This window comes from Pongo abelii, chromosome 5, assembly GCF_028885655.2.
Source record: "Pongo abelii isolate AG06213 chromosome 5, NHGRI_mPonAbe1-v2.0_pri, whole genome shotgun sequence".
Classification (NCBI taxonomy): Eukaryota; Metazoa; Chordata; class Mammalia; order Primates; family Hominidae; genus Pongo; species Pongo abelii.
Genome location: NC_071990.2, coordinates 162,537,532 through 162,548,772, shown reverse-complemented (window position 1 = coordinate 162,548,772; position 11,241 = coordinate 162,537,532).

The window sequence follows — 11,241 nt, the reverse complement described above, 5'->3', positions numbered from 1 at the left end:
ACACAACACACCCATACACACACACTCAAATACTCACAAGTTCACACACACACACACACACACACACACAACCCTCAAGAAATAGTGGAGTAAAAAATCAACTGAAGCTCACAGACATGTTGCAAAATAGGAAAAGATTTCCTGCATGTGGGAAGCAAGTCACAGAAAAGAGAAAGGGAGATAGGGACAGAAACAAATACCGGAATCAAGGCTGGCCGAGAACTTTTCAATTATGAAGAATGTTAACAAAATCTCAAAAACAGGAAACTCAATGTATCAAATAGGGATTTCGAAAAAAAGAAAAAATCCAGTATGATGCAGTTTTGTATTTCACAGTTTGACATTAAGAAGACGAAGGTATATTAAGAAGAAACTTCTTATGAGAAACCGGGGAAAAACAAGCTGTTTCTTGCTAAAAGAACAGTGATACAAATTGCTAATGCATTCTCGTCAAAAACACTGGAAGCCAGGTACCGGGAATGTTATTAATGTGGTAAACAGGAACAAGAAGAGATCAACCAAGAATGCTAAATAGCAGTAAAATGCCTTGAAGATCATCCATGTTGCATAAATGTATACCGTGCACTGTCCCCAAAAAGAAAGCGGAAACTGTAAGAATTTGGAATCAGCAGGCTGATGTAACAAGAGAGGTGACCTGAAGGAATGAGGTAGAAGAAGAATAGCACAAGAAGGGAACTTTGTGCAGCCCACGTAATGAAGAACCCAGCAGTTGGCAAATGTACATGTAAATGCAAAATATTTTCTTGACCAAATTTCTATATATTTTTAAATGAGAGTTGACTACTTGAAGCAAAATGATAGCAATATGTTTAATTTTTGCACCTGTAGAAGTAAGAATTTGAACACTTAGCATAAATCATGTAGGGAATAATTGGAAGTGTGCCATTGAAACTTTCTTACCTCATGCACGATGGTATGTAATATTAATGAAAGGTGACTGTGTGGTTTAAAAGGGATATTGCAAATCGTAGAGTAATCGCAAAGTGTTGAACGCTGAGGTGTATTGCACAGTAAGAATATTCCATGTATTCAAAAGAGAGAAGTCAAGGAAGAAAGAAATTTGTCACGAGCTCGTGTTCTTAGTACATCCCGTTGCTCATTGAACCAGCTTCCTGGAATGGAGGGTCTGGGGTTGAGACTAGGACACAAGTGTAGAGTCTCTAGAGAGAAAGTGTTGCATCCCCATGGCCCATGATACACTTCCCATTTTCTCAGGCAGCCACAGGTCATGAATGTGAGGCCACTGAGAGGTTGGAGGAACCTTCTTGGGAGGCATAAGGAAGAGCGAAAGCTTCAAGATCCCCACAGCCCAAACTCCTCAACTGCTTTGCCTCCTAATTCATTGTTCTCTGAATCCTCCATAGCTGTCTGACATCTTCAGATCTCATAGTGTACCCCGCCGTCTTCCTTTATGCCGTGGGTCCCACTGTTCTTTCAACTCATCCCCCTTTCCCTCAGTTCCAGAGTGGCTGCAGCCAGCAGAGGATAGACTGAGAGCAGGAGAGAAGGTCCTGCTCAGGAACACATTCTAGAGATACTGCATCCTGCCTGGGAGCAAGTTTTCTAGGGCAGCTTTGAGAAGTCTTGCAGAAACTTGACCCATGTGATATGGGAATGACAGACAGTAATACTATTTGCACAATGCTTTTCCATGGGAAAGGTAGAGACTTTTCGCTAGGTTTTGAGTACAGGAGTTTGAAGGTTGACCTGGAAAGCTTATCCTCCTGGATGCCAAGTATTCTCTGAAGAACTACATGTTAGTTGCAACTCGCACATTAGCATATGAAGTCCTACGGAGAGAGATACGGAGAGGTAGACAGATAGAGATACATTTGTATGTGAATAAACAATTCCACAATACAGACATCAAAATCTATACCAGTTATTCCAGAGAGATGGATTGGGCAGAAGGCAGAGGGAGAATACTCTGATCATTTTTTGGCCACATGTATGTACTATCTCAGTGTGTCTAAGAAGCATTTGCGGCTTTAGAGGTTTTTTTTTTTAATAGAATAATCTATTAATTATGAGAACTGTGCAGAGAGGATTGGTGATTGAGAGCCATTTGTGCTTGTGGCAATCATATGGTACTTTTAATGGGAATATTAGAAAGGCACCGGTAATGACCTTGTTGCAGCACCAAGGAGAGGGTGTGGGGAGCCCCTGCATATTGTCCCACCTCTTGTGACGTGTATCGTTTTGGAATTTCCAGTGGCTTGATCAGGAACTACTGCAGGAATCCAGATCCTGTGGCAGCCCCTTATTGTTATACGACGGATCCCAATGTCAGGTGGGGGTACTGCAACCTGACACGATGCTCAGACGCAGAAGGGACTGCCGTCGCGCCTCCGACTGCTACCCCGCTTCCAAGCCTAGAGGCTCCTTCCGAACAAGGTAAGGAGCCTGTGGCCAGACATCTACACGCTTGGACGCTGGGATGAAAAGCCATGGAAATTCCCACTGATGCAGCAGGCTTCGATGGTACACGGATGCTCGAGCATTGATTGAGTTCTGCCATGTAGCAGGAAGCCTCCGTGCACTCTCTGGGGGAGCCAGCGGAGTGATTTCTGGCGCAACGTGGTTGGGCTGTGTCTTTAGGATGGGCACAAACCCTCCAGGGTGATCAACTTCACAACTCTCCTCATTGCAAACCGGGCTCTCTCAGTGTCCTAGTCAAAATTTTCATTGTATCATGTTGTCGGGTGTGTGACTCTTTCCAAGCCAGTAAGCTTTACCTGGGCTTTCTTCAAGTAGAAAGCATTCAGTGCAATCTTCAGCATTCCAGATTCCCAGAAGTGTGGCTCTGGAGCCTGCCACCCTGGAGAAAGCCACCAGGGCTGCAATAATTCCGTATCGTCCTGGGTCTGTGGAGCAGTGCATGAGCTCCCAATGCTCTAAGGCTCTGCAGCCCTAGGCTTTGAAGGGAGTGATTTCTCAGTGTTCTTAAACGTCTTTCTGATGGCACTTGTACCTGTGAGGGTTCTGGAGAGAAAGAGTAGTAGACTTCTACTTTATTGCAATTCAGGATGCGGGGCACGAGAGGATTCCCTCTTTCCTCCAAAGGAATAAGCTTTTGGCCTGCACACATCCCTGAGCAGCAAAGTGTCTTTGCCTTCAGTCAGATGTATAGGACCGTTTTCTGCCCCATGGCCCGGAAGCCAAAGGCCTTGGCTTTCATGATCAACGGTCTAGGGAAACATGCAAAATGTCCATGTCTGTCCCCACCTCTGCCCCCGACAGCCAATTACCATCTGCAGCCCGCATTACCAAATGCCATGCCCTTTGCTCGCTCCTGCCCCATCTTTCTCATGAACATTCAGTAGAGGTTCCCAGAAAGGTGCTTGCTCGTGAGCACACTTTCCAATGAGGGGGATTCTGATCTGTTCTGTTTCTCTAAGGTGTCAGGTGAAATATTTCCAAGAACTTCCTACGGTTCTAGAATGGTAGGAGTCTGTTGCTTTGGTGTTTGTTTGTTGGTTGGTTTTTTCATATCCATCTGCCTATGGATAAGGAAAAGAGAATGGTTGTAATTCTCATAGACTCCTTTCTGGTTGTGTCATAAATGACTTCACATCTTTCCCTGTTCTAAGAGACACTCAGCTTGATTTCTTCTGTTTTCATTTCAGCACCGACTGAGCAAAGGCCTGGAGTGCAGGAGTGCTACCACGGTAATGGACAGAGTTATCGAGGCACATACTTCAAGACTGTCACAGGAAGAACCTGCCAAGCTTGGTCATCTATGACACCACACTCACATAGTCGGACCCCAGAAAACTACCCAAATGGGTATGTCTTTGTTCTTTACCGTAAGAGAAGAAAGGGCCAACTGAAGATTCTGTTGGAAGAGACATGCTTCAAGATGAGTTCTCCGAACTCAACTTGTGTCAGATGCAGTTGGTGTAGCAAAATGTCTCAGGATGATTGCCTTAGAGCTAAGGGTCTGAGAGAAGAGAAATGTGAAGCTGCCTCTCCTTCCTCGTAGTTTTCTGGAGCAGAAGGGAAATCTGGAGGCGAGGACATCACATTAAGAAAACAGTCAGAATGACAAATGACCAAACACTTAGATTAGCCTTCCACAACACCTACCAAGGGTGAATGAAGACTTTCCAATTGGAATTGTGTTATTCTGACTACCAGTTCCTGAAGGGAAGGTTGTGTATGCCTTTTCTGTCTGGGCATATGAGGAAAGAATGTGTGCATATTTATGGAGAGGTGAATCTATCTCTTTCTAGATCTACATATATTCCAATGGGTAGAAGAACACTCGGTCCTAAGTACCAGTGGCCTGAAGGGATATGGGTTCCCAGGGAGAGAAAAGCAAAGGCAAAGAGGCAGATGAGAGTCAGCAAAGAGAGGGATGCTGAAAAGTAAAAGGGATGTGTAGATGGACAGAACCCCAGTCTGACTGCACTCTGGCCAATTTTTTTGGCCATAAGTGACTAGCAAAGACCTGGAAAAACCATTTCTACATGTTGGACAACAGCTGGTAGAGGACCTAGAGCATTGAGAGAGGGGCAGTGTTGAGCTCAACTCCATAGATGCCTTGGCTTTCTTCCTGGTTACCCTTCCTGCACTGCAGAGCAAGGTGGTGGAAACCAAGCAAACTGTAGCCATCTGTCTGAACGGTGGAGAGGGATTGGAGTTTGTGATGACTCTGGTAGTTGAAATTTTCTAGGTCTGCTACAAATAAGGACTGGTTTGTGGAGGAAAGGAGCTCTACAAATATGCATAGAAGTCTCCTCCAGTCCTTGGCTAAACATGACACTGCATGTGCACAGAAAATGGTTCCACAAGAACGTATGGCAAAGAACATTTCCTTAGAAAGAGCATCTGGAAGAGAACAGCAAGCTCAATAAAGAAGACAGAGATCACATAGCACTCTGGGATATTGGAGTTCTTACCAGCTAGACGAGAGAGTCCTCACAGAACACACTGCCAATTCAGTGGAGACCCCAGAACAGCCATAGTTTAAAAGTAGAATTAGCCTATTACTAGAATAAAGGCAGCTGCAGACTAACCCTTGCACAGCTGAAAAGCAAGTGTCCAAGCATGAAATCGGGTTCCAAGTCAATGAAGTGCCTGTGAGAGGAAATCTCAACTCTCTTTAGAAGTAAACAACGAAGTCCACTGGCTGAGCTATGCGGTATCCCCAGAGTGAGTCCTAAATTTAAAATGTGACTACATGTAGAAAAAGCATGTCGTGCGATCCATGACCAGGAAATAAATCAGGCAATACAAACGGGCGCGGGAATGACAGAAATGATTAGAATGGCATGAAAATTTGACATATCACTATGATAACTATTTCAAGTATTTACAAAAAGGTGAATATGGAACAAAACAAATAAAATATCAAAAGAAAGTAACAGTATAGAATAGCCAAATAAAATTAAAGACCTAATATAAAAAGCTATGTCTTCAATGAAAAAATTACTGGATGGCCGCCTGATCAATGTAGACGTTTCCGAAGAAGAAAGTAACCAAAAATCAATTCTACAGAACCAACTACACGCATACACACACACACAACACACCCATACACACACACTCAAATACCCACAAGTTCACACACACACACACACACACACACAACCCTCAAGAAATAGTGGAATAAAAAATCAACTGAAGCTCACAGACATGTTGCAAAATAGGAAAAGATTTCCTGCATGTGGGAAGCAAGTCACAGAAAAGAGAAAGGGAGATAGGGACAGAAACAAATACCGGAATCAAGGCTGGCCGAGAACTTTTCAATTATGAAGAATGTTAACAAAATCTCAAAAACAGGAAACTCAATGTATCAAATAGGGATTTCGAAAAAAAGAAAAAATCCAGTATGATGCAGTTTTGTATTTCACAGTTTGACGTTAAGAAGACGAAGGTATAATAAGAAGAAACTTCTTATGAGAAACCGGGGAAAAACAAGCTGTTTCTTGCTAAGAGAACAGTGATACAAATTGCTAATGCATTCTCGTCAAAAACACTGGAAGCCAGGTACCGGGAATGTTATTAATGTGGTAAACAGGAACAAGAAGAGATCAACCAAGAATGCTAAATAGCAGTAAAATGCCTTGAAGATCATCCATGTTGCATAAATGTATACCGTGCACTGTCCCCAAAAAGAAAGCGGAAACTGTAAGAATTTGGAATCAGCAGGCTGATGTAACAAGAGAGGTGACCTGAAGGAATGAGGTAGAAGAAGAATAGCACAAGAAGGGAACTTTGTGCAGCCCACGTAATGAAGAACCCAGCAGTTGGCAAATGTACATGTAAATGCAAAATATTTTCTTGACCAAATTTCTATATATTTTTAAATGAGAGTTGACTACTTGAAGCAAAATGATAGCAATATGTTTAATTTTTGCACCTGTAGAAGTAAGAATTTGAACACTTAGCATAAATCATGTAGGGAATAATTGGAAGTGTGCCATTGAAATTTTCTTACCTCATGCACGATGGTATGTAATATTAATGAAAGGTTACTGTGTGGTTTAAAAGGGATATTGCAAATCGTAGAGTAATCGCAAAGTGTTGAACGCTGAGGTGTATTGCATAGTAAGAATATTCCATGTATTCAAAAGAGAGAAGCCAAGGAAGAAAGAAATTTGTCACGAGCTCGGGTTCTTAGTACATCCCGTTGCTCATTGAACCAGCTTCCTGGAATGGAGGGTCTGGGGTTGAGACTAGGACACAAGTGTAGAGTCTCTAGAGAGAGAGTGTTGCATCCCCATGGCCCATGATACACTTCCCATTTTCTCAGGCAGCCACAGGTCATGAATGTGAGGCCACTGAGAGGTTGGAGGAACGTTCTTGGGAGGCATAAGGAAGAGCGAAAGCTTCAAGATCCCCACAGCCCAAACTCCTCAACTGCTTTGCCTCCTAATTCATTGTTCTCTGAATCCTCCATAGCTGTCTGACATCTTCAGATCTCATAGTGTACCCCGCCGTCTTCCTTTATGCCGTGGGTCCCACTGTTCTTTCAACTCATCCCCCTTTCCCTCAGTTCCAGAGTGGCTGCAGCCAGCAGAGGATAGACTGAGAGCAGGAGAGAAGGTCCTGCTCAGGAACACATTCCAGAGATACTGCATCCTGCCTGGGAGCAAGTTTTCTAGGGCAGCTTTGAGAAGTCTTGCAGAAACTTGACCCATGTGATATGGGAGTGACAGACAGTAATACTATTTGCACAATGCTTTTCCATGGGAAAGGTAGAGCCTTTTCGCTAGGTTTTGAGTACAGGAGTGTGAAGGTTGACCTGGAAAGCTTATCCTCCTGGATGCCAAGTATTCTCTGAAGAACTACATGTTAGTTGCAACTCGCACATTAGCATATGAAGTCCTACGGAGAGAGATACGGAGAGGTAGACAGATAGAGATACATTTGTATGTGAATAAACAATTCCACAATACAGACATCAAAATCTATACCAGTTATTCCAGAGAGATGGATTGGGCAGAAGGCAGAGGGAGAATACTCTGATCATTTTTTGGCCACATGTATGTACTATCTCAGTGTGTCTAAGAAGCATTTGCGGCTTTAGAGGTTTTTTTTTTTTAATAGAATAATCTATTAATTATGAGAACTGTGCAGAGAGGATTGGTGATTGAGAGCCATTTGTGCTTGTGGCAATCATATGGTACTTTTAATGGGAATATTAGAAAGGCACCGGTAATGACCTTGTTGCAGCACCAAAGAGAGGGTGTGGGGAGCCCCTGCATATTGTCCCACCTCTTGTGACGTGTATCGTTTTGGAATTTCCAGTGGCTTGATCAGGAACTACTGCAGGAATCCAGATCCTGTGGCAGCCCCTTATTGTTATACGACGGATCCCAATGTCAGGTGGGAGTACTGCAACCTGACACGATGCTCAGACGCAGAAGGGACTGCCGTCGCGCCTCCGACTGCTACCCCGCTTCCAAGCCTAGAGGCTCCTTCCGAACAAGGTAAGGAGCCTGTGGCCAGACATCTACACGCTTGGACGCTGGGATGAAAAGCCATGGAAATTCCCACTGATGCAGCAGGCTTCGATGGTACACGGATGCTCGAGCATTGATTGAGTTCTGCCATGTAGCAGGAAGCCTCCGTGCACTCTCTGGGGGAGCCAGCGGAGTGATTTCTGGCGCAACGTGGTTGGGCTGTGTCTTTAGGATGGGCACAAACCCTCCAGGGTGATCAACTTCACAACTCTCCTCATTGCAAACCGGGCTCTCTCAGTGTCCTAGTCAAAATTTTCATTGTATCATGCTGTCGGGTGTGTGACTCTTTCCAAGCCAGTAAGCTTTACCTGGGCTTTCTTCAAGTAGAAAGCATTCAGTGCAATCTTCAGCATTCCAGATTCCCAGAAGTGTGGCTCTGGAGCCTGCCACCCTGGAGAAAGCCACCAGGGCTGCAATAATTCCGTATCGTCCTGGGGCTGTGGAGCAGTGCATGAGCTCCCAATGCTCTAAGGCTCTGCAGCCCTAGGCTTTGAAGGGAGTGATTTCTCAGTGTTCTTAAACGTCTTTCTGATGGCACTTGTACCTGTGAGGGTTCTGGAGAGAAAGAGTAGTAGACTTCTACTTTATTGCAATTCAGGATGCGGGGCACGAGAGGATTCCCTCTTTCCTCCAAAGGAATAAGCTTTTGGCCTGCACACATCCCTGAGCAGCAAAGTGTCTTTGCCTTCAGTCAGATGTATAGGATCGTTTTCTGCCCCATGGCCCGGAAGCCAAAGGCCTTGGCTTTCATGATCAACGGTCTAGGGAAACATGCAAAATGTCCATGTCTGTCCCCACCTCTGCCCCCGACAGCCAATTACCATCTGCAGCCCGCATTACCAAATGCCATGCCCTTTGCTCGCTCCTGCCCCATCTTTCTCATGAACATTCAGTAGAGATTCCCAGAAAGGTGCTTGCTCGTGAGCACACTTTCCAATGAGAGGGATTCTGATCTGTTCTGTTTCTCTAAGGTGTCAGGTGAAATATTTCCAAGAACTTCCTACGGTTCTAGAATGGTAGGAATCTGTTGCTTTGGTGTTTGTTTGTTGGTTGGTTTTTTCATATCCATCTGCCTATGGATAAGGAAAAGAGAACGGTTGTAATTGTCATAGACTCCTTTCTGGTTGTGTCATAAATGACTTCACATCTTTCCCTGTTCTAAGAGACACTCAGCTTGATTTCTTCTGTTTTCATTTCAGCACCGACTGAGCAAAGGCCTGGAGTGCAGGAGTGCTACCACGGTAATGGACAGAGTTATCGAGGCACATACTTCAAGACTGTCACAGGAAGAACCTGCCAAGCTTGGTCATCTATGACACCACACTCACATAGTCGGACCCCAGAAAACTACCCAAATGGGTATGTCTTTGTTCTTTACCGTAAGAGAAGAAAGGGCCAACTGAAGATTCTGTTGGAAGAGACATGCTTCAAGATGAGTTCTCCGAACTCAACTTGTGTCAGATGCAGTTGGTGTAGCAAAATGTCTCAGGATGATTGCCTTAGAGCTAAGGGTCTGAGAGAAGAGAAATGTGAAGCTGCCTCTCCTTCCTCGTAGTTTTCTGGAGCAGAAGGGAAATCTGGAGGCGAGGACATCACATTAAGAAAACAGTCAGAATGACAAATGACCAAACACTTAGATTAGCCTTCCACAACACCTACCAAGGGTCAATGAAGACTTTCCAATTGGAATTGTATTATTCTGATTACCAGTTCCTGAAGGGAAGGTTGTGTATGCCTTTTCTGTCTGGGCATATGAGGAAAGAATGTGTGCATATTTATGGAGAGGTGAATCTATCTCTTTCTAGATCTACATATATTCCAATGGGTAGAAGAACACTCGGTCCTAAGTACCAGTGGCCTGAAGGGATATGGGTTCCCAGGGAGAGAAAAGCAAAGGCAAAGAGGCAGATGAGAGTCAGCAAAGAGAGGGATGCTGAAAAGTAAAAGGGATGTGTAGATGGACAGAACCCCAGTCTGACTGCACTCTGGCCAATTTTTTTGGCCATAAGTGACTAGCAAAGACCTGGAAAAACCATTTCTACATGTTGGACAACAGCTGGTAGAGGACCTAGAGCATTGAGAGAGGGGCAGTGTTGAGCTCAACTCCATAGATGCCTTGGCTTTCTTCCTGGTTACCCTTCCTGCACTGCAGAGCAAGGTGGTGGAAACCAAGCAAACTGTAGCCATCTGTCTGAACGGTGGAGAGGGATTGGAGTTTGTGATGACTCTGGTAGTTGAAATTTTCTAGGTCTGCTACAAATAAGGACTGGTTTGTGGAGGAAAGGAGCTCTACAAATATGCATAGAAGTCTCCTCCAGTCCTTGGCTAAACATGACACTGCATGTGCACAGAAAATGGTTCCACAAGAACGTATGGCAAAGAACATTTCCTTAGAAAGAGCATCTGGAAGAGAACAGCAAGCTCAATAAAGAAGACAGAGATCACATAGCACTCTGGGATATTGGAGTTCTTACCAGCTAGACGAGAGAGTCCTCACAGAACACACTGCCAATTCAGTGGAGACCCCAGAACAGCCATAGTTTAAAAGTAGAATTAGCCTATTACTAGAATAAAGGCAGCTGCAGACTAACCCTTGCACAGCTGAAAAGCAAGTGTCCAAGCATGAAATCGGGTTCCAAGTCAATGAAGTGCCTGTGAGAGGAAATCTCAACTCTCTTTAGAAGTAAACAACGAAGTCCACTGGCTGAGCTATGCGGTATCCCCAGAGTGAGTCCTAAATTTAAAATGTGACTACATGTAGAAAAAGCATGTCGTGCGATCCATGACCAGGAAATAAATCAGGCAATACAAACGGGCGCGGGAATGACAGAAATGATTAGAATGGCATGAAAATTTGACATATCACTATGATAACTATTTCAAGTATTTACAAAAAGGTGAATATGGAACAAAACAAATAAAATATCAAAAGAAAGTAACAGTATAGAATAGCCAAATAAAATTAAAGACCTAATATAAAAAGCTATGTCTTCAATGAAAAAATTACTGGATGGCCGCCTGATCAATGTAGACGTTTCCGAAGAAGAAAGTAACCAAAAATCAATTCTACAGAACCAACTACACGCATACACACACACACAACAAACCCATACACACACACTCAAATACTCACAAGTTCACACACACACACACACACACACACACACAACCCTCAAGAAATAGTGGAATAAAAAATCAACTGAAGCTCACAGACATGTTGCAAAATAGGAAAAGATTTCCTGCATGTGGG